General features: G+C 48.0%; 1 protein-coding gene across 6 annotated transcripts in view; it reads left to right on the top strand.

Moving 5' to 3' along the window:
• The first annotated feature begins 414 nt into the window (after nucleotides 1–414).
• The window catches only part of THRAP3 (thyroid hormone receptor associated protein 3), a 26,139-nt gene continuing 14,813 nt past the window's right edge, over nucleotides 415–11,740 (top strand). Inside the window, exons 1-4 of one of the 6 annotated variants that reach the window (XM_056509259.1) lie at nucleotides 474–570; nucleotides 5,531–5,589; nucleotides 9,100–9,324; nucleotides 9,608–9,689. The gene's annotated coding sequence lies outside the window, so the exon portion shown is untranslated. Of the gene's footprint in view, nucleotides 571–5,530; nucleotides 5,590–9,096; nucleotides 9,325–9,607; nucleotides 9,721–11,740 lie in introns of all 6 variants that reach the window. The other 5 variants (XM_056509263.1, XM_056509261.1, XM_056509258.1 and 2 more) reach the window with 5 other exon arrangements.

The raw sequence follows: 11,740 nt of genomic DNA, 5'->3' as shown, positions 1-11,740 counted from the left end.
TTGTCCCCGTTCGCCCCCGGAGCCCCCCGCACTGCCCACTCCATAAGCTCCGTTCCGGCGATGAGGAGGATTGTCATCCCGGCGGCCCCACCCGCAAGCCGGGCGTGTCCCTTCCCTGCCGGGCCCTCAGGAGCCGCACGTGGGACAAACCAGGAGCCTGGGGCCTGAACCTTTGGGGCTGGCCGGGAGAGACCCCGCGCAGCCCCTCCGGCGAGGGCCGCGCCGCGGCCTGGCCGCCCACAGGGCGGAGGAGCCGGGCCGGGCCCGGCTGGGTGGACGCGCCCCGTCACCGCCCCCGCCGCCATTTCCCGCCCGCGGTCCCGCTCCCCGCCGGAAGGGCTGCGCGCACTGCCGCGCCACGGACGGAGGTGGAAGTGACGGATGGCCCCAGCAACGCCCGCTGGGAGCTGTAGTGCGGCGAAGACGCAGGGCAGGCGGTGTCCTGTGTAGGCCGGACTACAGATCCCGGCGGCTCCCGCGGGCTGGCAGAGCGCGCGCGCGGGCCGGATGTGCGTGAGGTGGAGGCGGAGGGGGCGCCTGGTGCGGAGGGGCCGCGGCGAAGCGGCGCCGGTGAGTGCAGCGGCACTGGGGGGTCCGCGGGGTCCCCGCTCCGCCCCGCCCCGCCCGCCGTTACCGGGAGCCTTTCTTACTCCTCCCTCCTCCACGGGCCCTCCGCAGCCGCCTCGCCCCGGCTCTGCCCACTCCCCCCTCCCACCCCTCTTGGGCCTCACTGCGGCGCTGCTCCCCCCTTTTCCCGGTGTCCTGGCCCCGCGTGTCCCCGGGCGAGGCTCGTTCGCAGCTCTCGGCACCGCTCTGGCTCGGCCCCAGTGGCGCCTCGTGGTGGGCCTGGGCCCGGCCAGGCCTTGGCGCCTCCTCGCGGCCCCGGGGCCAGTTGGGCCTGCCCGGCCCTTTCCCGGAGCCGCTCGTGTTACGCTGTGGGCTTCTCAGTCTATTCCTCAGTCCCATTCCCGCAGATCCCTGTGCTCATCCCGCGTTTCTGGGCCGCGCCCCTTCTGTTCCCCCCGCGTCGGTCTGTCCCGGAGATCCCATCCCGGTGTGCGGGGCTCCGCGTGCTGTTGCGGCTCGGGAGGCGCTGCCGGGGCCGCAGCCGTGACCCCGCGTCCCATCCTTCGCTGGTGCGGCTCCCGCAGCGTCCCGCACCCGCTCAGCACCGCCCGTTTCCCGGTGCAGCAGGAAGGATCGGCGCTCTCTCATTGCCTGCTTTGCGTCTTGCTTAAACGTGAAATTTGGCTGAACTTTAGGCGATGTGGCAGAAGGGGTGGTGCAGTGGCTCAGACCCACATGTGAAGCCTGAGCCTTCATTTTCCTTGGACTGATAAAGGCTTTTTTTGCTAGTTCGTGTAGTTTTGGGGAAATGAACATGTTTGAGGTTTCTACAAATGCATTTAAAAGCCTACCCAAGGTGATTGTCACTTATTTCCTGCTGGATGGGTTTCTGGGTGTTTTTGTGGAAAGTGGCAGTGTAGGTTTGGAATAGGCAGTTCTCCATAGAGTCACTGAATCATGGAATGGTTTGGTAGGATGGGACCATAAAGCTCATCCTGTCCCACTCCCTGCCATGTGCAGGGACACCTTCCACTATCCTAGCTTGGACACTTCCAGGGATGGGGCAGCCACAGCTGCTCTGGGTAATCTGTGCTAGAGCCTCACCATTCTCACAGGGAGGAATTTCTCCCTAATCTTCGATCTGAACCCATTTTCAGTGTGAAACCATTTCCTGTGCCCTGCCTTGGGAGGAGCAGGTGAACTCGTGTGTGTGGTGTGTATTCAACAATATCATCTCAGGACCTGTCACACTTGGGGGACTCCTTGATTTTTGTGTGTACAGTGATGTGCCAGGTGCTGTGGCACAAGAACAGGTTGTTGCTTGAAATGAACAATTTAAAACCACCTGGGAGATGGTCTGGGTTGTGTTATAGCTGGTTTTGGAAGAGATGACCCTGCAGTAGCACAGAGGCTGCAGGGTCACATCAGCAAATGGACATTTTCAGGCTGCTTTTCCTGAGAGTGCAGTGAAATCATCCTGTTGCTCTCTGGAAGGACTCCTGAGGATTCCCTCTCACAGGGAGCAGGGGCAGAGGCTGTGTCAGTACTGATGGGGTGTGACATTTTTGGGTGGGCTTTGCTGTGCCCTTGGTGGGTGCCAGGCTGGGAGAGCTGCTCCCAGGGATTGGATGTCACAGCCTTGGCTCCACTCATTCAAAATGTGTTTGCCTCTCAGGTTCCCTCAAAGGGAGTCAGCTGTAAGCACAGGAAAGCAGGTGCTAGGACACAGCAGTGTCTTCTCCTGGAGGCTTCTGTGGCTGCTCTGTGTCCTGCTCTGGAACTTCCCAGGTGCCCAGCATGGAGTGAGGAAATGGCCAGCTTTGTGACCTCTCTTAGGAGTTGCACAATCTCACAGCCAATGAGAGGACAAAATAAGACAGTTACTATAGAAAGCTTTTGCAAATGTACATTTTTGTGTCATAGGATCCTCTGAAGGGTCTAGGGCCTTGTGATTTTTGTCTAGCATTTCTTTGGGTGCTGCTACATATTTTTGAATTGCATCCTTCCTTCTAGGAATTCTTACCCCTACTTCAGCAGGAACAGGGAGGGCAAGTAAGAACTCAAATTGAGCAGTTTCCTCCAATGTCCTTAGGCAGCTGAAGGTTGGGAATGCTGCTCCTGAGGCAGTGCTCCAGTGGATGGGCCTTGGTGTCTGTTCCACATGAGTGTGATTTGGAAATGCTACTGTCTGGTCACAGGGGGTTGCAGAGTTCTGGAGTCTGAACCCTTTCCCTCCAGGGATCCTGTCCATGGGATGAGGGAGGTGCAGGGCAGCTGAGGCCATGCTGCCCCTTATCTCATTTTCACATTCTTTTTGTCCAGAGATCCAAAGAGGAAACCTTCTCCTTGTCAGTGTGTTGCAAAGGGTGGTCAAGCATTGCAAGGGAGGGGCTGCCCAGGGAGATTTGGAATCCCCATCCCTGGAAGTGTCCACAGGATACCTGGGTATGGCACTCAGTGCTCTGGGCTGGGTGACAGGGTGGGGATCTGTCACAGGCTGCACTTGATCTTGGAGGTCTTTTCCAAGCTAAGTGAATCTGTAGAGATGAGCTGGCCTTGGCAAGGAGGTGCCTTTGCAAGGTGCTGTAAGAGGAGTGGTGCTCTGGCTGCAGCCATGTGCTTGCCCAGACTGTGTTGGCAGCAGCAGGTGGGAGCAGTGATGGATCCCTGCCCCTGCTCTTTGTCTGCAGGAGTCCTGCCATGTCTCTGCTGAGCTATACCCTGGTAACTTCCTGCTGTTTTCCATCTTCCTAATCCCTGCCTCTCTCTGGAAAACAGTCCTGCTGTCAGTGCTTCAGCAAGTGTTGTCTGGGAAAAGGCTTTCTCAACTCCAGGATTTTGGACCAGCCATGTGCCCTGACCTTGACTTCTAGTTCTTTTTCATGGAAGTAAGGATTTGTCATGTGTATTGTAAATAAAACAGGTATTCTCCACATGGGGTTATGATAATACAATTTATCTGTCTGCTGCTTTCTCCAGCTCACTTAAGTCAGGAAGTGTGTAAAGTATTAAAAAAAGGTCATTTGGGTCAGGCCAGGCTTGTGGGCTCACAGTGAGGTGTTTGAGGCTGTAGGAAGGCTGGTGAACACTTTCTGACATGGGTGTTGCTATTAGAAAACAAAAATGTTACAGTTATAAAACACCAGCATATAGAATAAGTGACAATCCATGCACATCAGCAGATCTAAATTTGGTTTACCTGCTTCCACTTTCTCTGCTGTCAAAGAAATGTTGCTTTGGGAGGCCTAGGGAGTGCTGAGCTGGACTGGATAACCCTGAGGATGCTTTTCATTGTAAGGCCTTGGTGTTCCCTAGTTGTATCCCTGAAGGAATAGAGTGGTTTTGCCAGAAGTTTAAGTATTTTTCAGCTCACTTGGCTTTGTCTTTGTGAAATGACAGTTTGTCATGTTGGAACTCGTTAATTGTTTGAGCAGCCATGGAGCCATTGAACTTTTTCTCCATTTCTGGAAAAGTTTACAGTATCCTGAGCTGTGTTTAATGGAATTATGGTAGTACAAGGAGTTCTTCAGTGAGGCAGGAATTTCAGGATATTTAGCCACATACTTGAGGCCATGGGCATTGGAAGAGAAGGAACGGTAGTGGTGGTTGCAGAAATTGTTCTGGCTCCCTGGGGAGCTTGTGCCAGGTAATGGTTCCAGGCTGTGTGACAGCCACTGGTGGCAGTGGGGCTGTGCCAACGCCCCTTGAGCTGCCCCTGTTCCTGGACACGGTGGTGCCTGTGATGGGCAGGCCTGGGAGCAAGGCTTAAACTGCTCTGTGGGATTCTGAAGTTGTTAAATTTGGCCCTAGCAGCTCATCAGGTCTTTGTTCCTGCTGGTGCCAGGACAAATCCGTGCCTGGGAAGGAGCTGGTGCCATTTTGTTTCCAGATGACAGGCTGGGTGTGGGGGTCTGGAGTCTCCTCCTGTAAAGGAAACATCCTTCCCCTCCTCACAGAGAAACTGTGTTAGGAGAGCCTGAGCCTTGGGGGAGTCACTGCTGGGAGCTTGGAGAAGTGAAGAGTTCCTGCTTAATTTAGCTTTATCATGTCAGGGCTATGAATAGTGAAATCACGGGATCACATTTCATGCCAGCTGGGAATGGTGTTTGTGCTGCCTCACTCCATGGTAACCGGAAGCTGCCAGGCCATTAAAAAAAAAAAAAAAAGTGAAGCTGGTAGCACACAGAAGTGACACCCAGCTTCACTGGGGATTGTTTCCCACCCAAGGAAGGGTTTTCTGTCCATGCCCTTGCTGCTGTCACATGTGAACACAGCTTGTGCCTCTCTGGTGTCCAGGAGTGAGGCCTGTGCACAGCCCTGCTCACGGCTCCAGTGATCCCAGAGCAAGTGCCCTGCTCACAGTTTCACCTCCACATTCGTCACCCGGCCATTTTTAGCCTGCCATGATTTACAGGGTAAGGTGGGTGTGCAAACCCCAGAGAGCCCCTGCTGGGACTGCAGGGTGCAGAGCTGGCTCTGGCAGGCACTGCTCCTGCTGCTGCCTGGGGTCACTCCTACCTTTGGAGGAGTGAAAGCTGCAGAGGACAGCAGGGCAAAGAGCCCCCAGGAGTGTCTGGGAGCACTAAAGGTGATGGGGGACTGTGGGGTGTCAGCTGGAATTAGTCCTCCAGGGACTGAGGCTCAGCATTAATGATGTTTAACTAACCTGTGCCTTAACAGGGGGCTGGACATATGATACCAGGCAGCATCGTGTACATTGTAATTTACACCTGAAATAATTACACTAGTTGCTCCTGTGTGGCTGTGGGTGAGGTTGGTTTCCCGAGTTAAGACCTGTGTGTACACTGTCTGATTAGATGAGGTTATTTTGGTGGCTTTTTTTAACTGGGAAACGGTGCTGAGATGAATGGCTGAAATCAGCTTCCTTTCCTGTGCTGCTAAAATAAGAGGATTTTCCAGTGTCTTGTTTGGTTTAAATTTAATTTTCTCTTTTTTAATGTAGGTGAATTGCTTCTAAAGAAGCAGTGTTTAGAACCGGATTTGATGGGACACTTGTACAAGGTATGTGAACACAGCACAGAAAATTGTTCTAATAAGCTTATTCCATATGCATGGGATTCCTGTTTTGAAGTCTGGCAGAGTGTAGGGATGGCCTGGTCTGGTGCCTTGTCCTTATAATAATGCCACAATTTAAAAAAAAAATATTTAAAGAACTTTAAATGTTATACTAGGTCATGGAAATCCTTTTTCTTGTTTTCCCCTGAGGTAGTGGAATTCCAGTTAAGGTAGAGATAAATGAAGTGCTGGCTTGAGAATATGTGAGTAGTTCTGCTTTTTTCAGCTTTATAAATGAAATTCACTGGAGTTTGTGTTTTCATAGGTTAAATGTGTGGAGAGTTGTAATCCCTCAGGAGATTCTGTTTTGGCTGTAACTGTTCTGTGTGTTGCAGGAGAAATTCCAAAGAGCCCCCAATCAAACAGTTTTTCTGTTACTTGCTGTTTATTTGGAATCAGAACTTCCACGTTTCTAAGTGTGCGTGGAGGCTGCTGGTCTCCAGCTGGCAGACACCTGACAGGATGGAAATGTCCTCAAGTTCATCCTCCCTTTGCTGAGAACTTGTCTTACACACAAGTTTGAATTCTTTGAGTTAACTGATTTGTGAATAGTTTTCTTAAGGAAAGTAAATCAGAGCATTTCTTGCTTCTTGTGGGGCTTCCAGAGCTCCAGGTATGGATTCCCAGCCCCCCAGTAGTGTTGTCAGAGCTATCCAATTCCTATCCAGAGCTGCTCAGAGCAGTAGGGCTGTGCTGTGAGAAAACCATCAATTTGGGAAACACCTGATCTTTCTGCTTTTCCCAAGCTAATGTAAAATTTGGAAGGAAAAAGCTGATAAAATAGATTTTTCTTTTTTTAAAATTTTTTAAAATTTTAACTATGGATGCTTTCTTCTGCATTTAGCAGGAATTCACGCTGCCCAGCTTCTGTAACAAAAACACCCAGATTTCTAATCAGCTTTCTCTTGGATTGTTTCCTTGAGCTCCCTGTCACTAAACTGTCTGTGTAAAAACTTACAACTTTTTAAGCTCAAACATTTGTAAAATGGTGTCTCTCAAATAGCCAGTTTCAGAAAAAAACACTGATTGGGGTTTATAGCTGGTCAAATTATTTGGAATGGGATTGTTCAGCATTACAATATGCAGAATCAATCCTTTCCAGAAGAACCTGCAAATACTCTTCCAGCCATTTCATAGAACCTGCTTCTAATTATCTGAACCCAGGACTGGAGCTCAGTCTTAAACTCCTTTAGGGATTAGTTTCTTGGTGTGAAAACCCAAATGTGCTTGAAGGAAAATCTTAATTTTGAAAGCACATAGACTAGAGAGAAATTGAAACTGCTGCTGACAAATCTGTGTTTCTCTTGCTGTGGCAGAATAATTCTGGCTGTTTTCCCCCAAGTGTGTTTAGCATATGTTAGTGTAGAACACTGTTTTGTGGTTGGGTTTTTGGTCATTTTTTTAGCAGTGTTGTCTGGGACATTTTTTGCTGAGGAGGTTGGTAGGTGTAGTTGTGGCTGTAATTAATGTGTGTCATAAATCTTCTGAAAGCACACTGGCATTGGATCTGGGAAGAGAAGTAATTCTGCTTTTTGTTCCCCCAATGAAATTTTATTAGAATTAACATTTTAATTTGCTCCTCCCTGGCTGGCAGTAGGAACTGTGCAGGTGGCTCTTCCCTCTTCCTCAAAAGTTCTGTTAATATCAAAAACATACTTAAGGTTTGATCTTGCACCAAAAACGAGCTTGAAAGAAAGAATCCAGTAGAAAGTGAGGTGTTCTGAGCTAACAAGGATGAGTTTGCTCTCTGCACTTGCTGCTGCACTTCAGGGACATGGAGAGAGCTGCAGCTTATTTTTGCTGTGATATTTGTTGCCTCATTACACAGAGCACACTTTGTAAGGTGTTTTGTGGGATTATTTCTGTTTTTTTAGAATGAACTAATCTTGTTTGGGTTTTGGGGCTTGGGATTAGGAATTGTAGAGCTGGCAGAAGGAGAATTAATTTTTTTTTTCTTCCCTGATAATGAAGGGTGTTGAGCAAATGAAGGAGCAGTTCAGCTGTTCCTCCTGAGCTGAATGTCTGTGCTGGTGACACCAAATGGATGCCAAGAGGCTTGGGCAGAAATGTGCTCTCTAATGAGGTGCCACCTCATTTGCTTTGGGCCTCAGCAAAATAAACCACAACAGCTTTACTCAAATGCTGGCCAGTAAAAAGCAAATTTTTGTTTTCCTACCACACTTCTAGAGAGCTTTCTACAAATGCTTTTACAAAACATTTAATATTTATGAGCTGAGTGTTTGCAAACACCGCGTCTTACAGAAACCACTGTAAGGGATTTCACCACACTGTGCTTTGTGTCTGAGGCATGTACACAAGCCATATGACTTGTTTCCAGGTGTTTTTGGGTTTATGCTCAGGTATGAACACCAGCAGCTGCCTTGGCAGGGAGGTGTGTGCTGTCCAGCTGCAGTGTGCAGGATCCTCGCTGGCACCTGGGCACGGAGTGGGCTCAGCTGGAGCTTGTGCCAGCTGGCTGCTCTGGGCAGGGCTGTTCTGCAACAGCTGGGGAAGGGCTGGAATCCCAGTGTGTGCTGCCTGAAAGACCTCGAACAAAGGGGTGGAAGATGGAAAGAGTAACAAAGTAACACAGGCCAGTTGGACACAGGGAACAAAGTCCTGAAAAAAGCTTTTTGACAACCAGCAGTGTTTTTAATTTTACCCATGACTTGGCACATGGAAATGTTCTTTACAGTGTTCTGGAATAAGAAACTCCTGGACCATGATTTCCACTGCAGCAGAGAGTGTTGAGCATGTTTCCCAATTTCCTTTTGCTGTCTAGAAGAAAGGTTTGCTATTCCTGCTTATTGCGTGTTGACTTGATTGCTTTTTCTGCAGTAGTGCTCTAAACACAAGAATAATATTTTTCTTCAAAGAAGAATCCAGGTTTTGGTCTGGATGGCACCTCTGGGTGTGGGATTGTAGCAAAACTTAGTGGTAACAATAGTGTTTGGGAAATAGACAAAAAAAACCCTGAAGCCCAAGTGTTCTCTCACTAAGCAAGAAGTAATGGGTATGGCAAACTCTTTCTGCCACTGTGAAAGGCTGAAGGTCAAAGGTATTAGTAAGATGAAAGTTGAGATTTCTTTTTATGGACATTTAGACTGATGGACAAGACAACAGTAAAAATAATAAAAAAAGGTCTGTGGCATGTTGTTCTTTGTGGCTTTTTCCCAAGATTGGTAAGCAGGATTTAAAAATCGCTAAACTTTGCAACATCACCTTCCCTCTTGGATGAGAACAGGACTTAATCACCAGTTCATAGAAAGGTTTCAAGGCTACTTGAAAACTGCTTTTTCAGTGAAGTAAGGACAAGAAATTAATAGCTTTATTTTATGGCTAAACACAGAATAAGTGACATTCTTGCTGTTAGATCAGAGGTTTAATGACATGGAGCAATTTCTGAGGTTGTGTTTACTGTTGTTTTCTCTTCTAAAACCTCCACCCCTCCAGCAGTGCATGGAAGGATTCTGAAATGTAACTGTAGACCTGTCAGAAAAGCTCCCAGTGGACTGGTGGCTCCCTTGGATGACGGCGATATGCTGATGGATGAATTGTCAGGAAAAGAATTGTTTCTGTTGGCTTGTGGATTCCTTTAACAATATGGGAAAATCCTTAGTCCTGAGCCCAGTAAGACCATTCAAATGGGCTGAGAGAAATGACTCCAGCACGGCTGTACAGGTGCACTGACAGATGTGTGTCACAGCAGGTGGGATGGGGCAGGGGAGGTGGAGCAAGCAAGGAAGAAGACTTAAAATTGTGAAAATATGAACGTTAATTTTAAAAGCTACATTTTCCATAAAAGTCCACGAAAAAAATCCTGGTCAGCTGTGGTGTGTGTGCTCTCTGAAACACTGGGGGTCTGATGGACCTTTTGGGTGCAGCAGGACCTTAGGGCAGCCAGTTCACCTCTGGTGGCAGCACAGAAGGGCATGTACAAAGGTGTATTTTCTTCTCATTTCAGGTTTTCTTCCTGATTTCATAATTGACAAAGCTGAGACGGTGAAATCTGACAGAAGGGTGCAAGGTGTGGCCTGCTCAAGCAGGTAGGCACAGCATAAAAAGTACTCACAAGAGGTAAAACTGCCTGTCTTGGGATTTGTAATAAATCTTCTTATATCCTTCTTTTCTGGGCATGCTGCAAGTAATACTGATGGTAGAATTCTGCTTTCATTGATAACGCTGCTGTGCAAAAAATATGGAGCAGGTTTAGAAGAAAAAATCAGCCTTGTCTTGGAATGTTTAGGCTTGTCTTCCCATGTAACTGCAAAATATAAGGGTAAAGTAGAGCAATTTAGTGAAAAAGTTCTGGATGTCCTGGAAGAAGTATTTCCAAACCTGTTTTTGTTTTTTTTAATGCTATATTGACTAATCTTTAGATTTATGCCCTGGTGATTTTTGGGAGAAAAGCACAGCTTCCCCCAAATGCCACAACTGGCCAGATTGTTAAATGTCACACTAATCTAACTGTTAAATCCCATATATTGTCCTGTGCCCTCCTCCAGCTTTTGTTCTTTGCTTGAGCATTGCAGTGGTTTCAATTAGTGGCCTTAAAAGTTTTCTTTAACTATTGTGAACATTTAAATTCCAGAGCTCTGGAAGCTCATGGAAGTGCATAGCTGTGAGGAATCTCAATGGTGACCTCTTTTCATTGCTGCAGAGTGGAGCAGAGTTGTGCTTCTCTTTGGGTTCTGTCAGGAGGTAAAACATTAACTTTCCTGCCACTGTTTCCTGACAATCATTTGCCTTCTGGGCAAAGTCCATTGTGGTGCTTTAGTGGGAGCATTTGCTTCTCTGTTGTTTCCATCAGTGGTCTGCTGGATTACCCTGAGGATTTGGGAACAGAGAAGGCAAAGTTTACTCTATGCAGTGTGGTTTTATGACAGATGAACAAGCTGTCAGGTGTCTGTTTCCCAGGGGGTGATGCCTTACCAGAACTTCTAAACTCAGCACCCAGATCACATCCAAAACCATGCAGCAGATGTTTTTGGATCTGCTGGACAGCTTAGAACTGGGCCTGCAGGAGAAACAAACCAGAAAACAAAAGTTGAAAATCCCTGGCAGTGCTTCCAGCAGGAAATGCCCTCTACATGAGTGTAGTCATGCTTCTCTGCTCGGAGAGTTGATCTGGATCAGCAGCAGCATCAGCCTTGTCCCTTCCAGGTGCAGGAGGAGCTGGTGTTGGGGGGTTCTGTAGCTGTGGGAAGGAAGTGGGACTCTGGCAGGGCAGATTAAGGATGAGTCCCCATAGCACTGTGCAAATGCTTCTGCTTGCAGTCCCTGCTCAGGGCCAGACAGCATCTCCAGGAGCTGTGTACTCTAGGCACTGCTCTGTGGGCAGGGGAAAAATAGGAATTGCAGGGGAGAAATGGGAGGTCAGCAGGCACTGCTGTTCTCAGAGTGCCTTTGCTTCACTTACAGGCGCCTCTTTATTTAAAAAATATAAAATCCTTTTTATAAGAACAAATGCTTTCAGAGCAGAGTGTTTTGCTGAACATATTTTATCTGAGGTATTCTTAAAACTAAATCTGTATTGCAGTAAGTTTACAATTGCAGTTAACTCAGGGGAGCTGACGTGACTCCAGTGTGCAGTTGGTTTAACCTTTTGAGTGCTGATAGAGCATAGCAACTCTGTTTCTATCCTACTGGGGTTTACTTCATGTGTTAGGAATGAATCAACTTTTAAATGTTGGCAGAGATAAAGAATCCAAGGCGTGAGTGTTTGGCACACGTTGCACGCACCAGGGTGGTTTGGCTGGGAAGTGCTGTAGATCAAAGTGAGAGGCAAAAACTATTAAACAGATCAAAGTGGTATTTTTAAAATCTGTTTTGAGGTCTTCTGGGGATTTCCTGAGAGATGGTGCCACATCTTCTGTATCTTGCAGTAGTTCCTGTTACCATTTATTTCTTCTCTTCCATGTTTTGGTTTCCAGTGCTCAGCGTTGGATTGTTGTGGGCAACAGAGTAGGAAGTGTTGCAGGAAGTGGTTCAACAGACATGTTCAGTGAATTAAAAGGAAATACTTAAAAATTATCTTTCACACATTCTTTCCCTGAAAAATGACCAAGCGCAAGAACAAACCTTTGTTCTCAGAGGC

The sequence above is a fragment of the Oenanthe melanoleuca genome, chromosome 23 (genome assembly GCF_029582105.1).
Source record: "Oenanthe melanoleuca isolate GR-GAL-2019-014 chromosome 23, OMel1.0, whole genome shotgun sequence".
Classification (NCBI taxonomy): domain Eukaryota; kingdom Metazoa; phylum Chordata; class Aves; order Passeriformes; family Muscicapidae; genus Oenanthe; species Oenanthe melanoleuca.
This window is presented reverse-complemented; position numbering and strand designations above follow the sequence as displayed.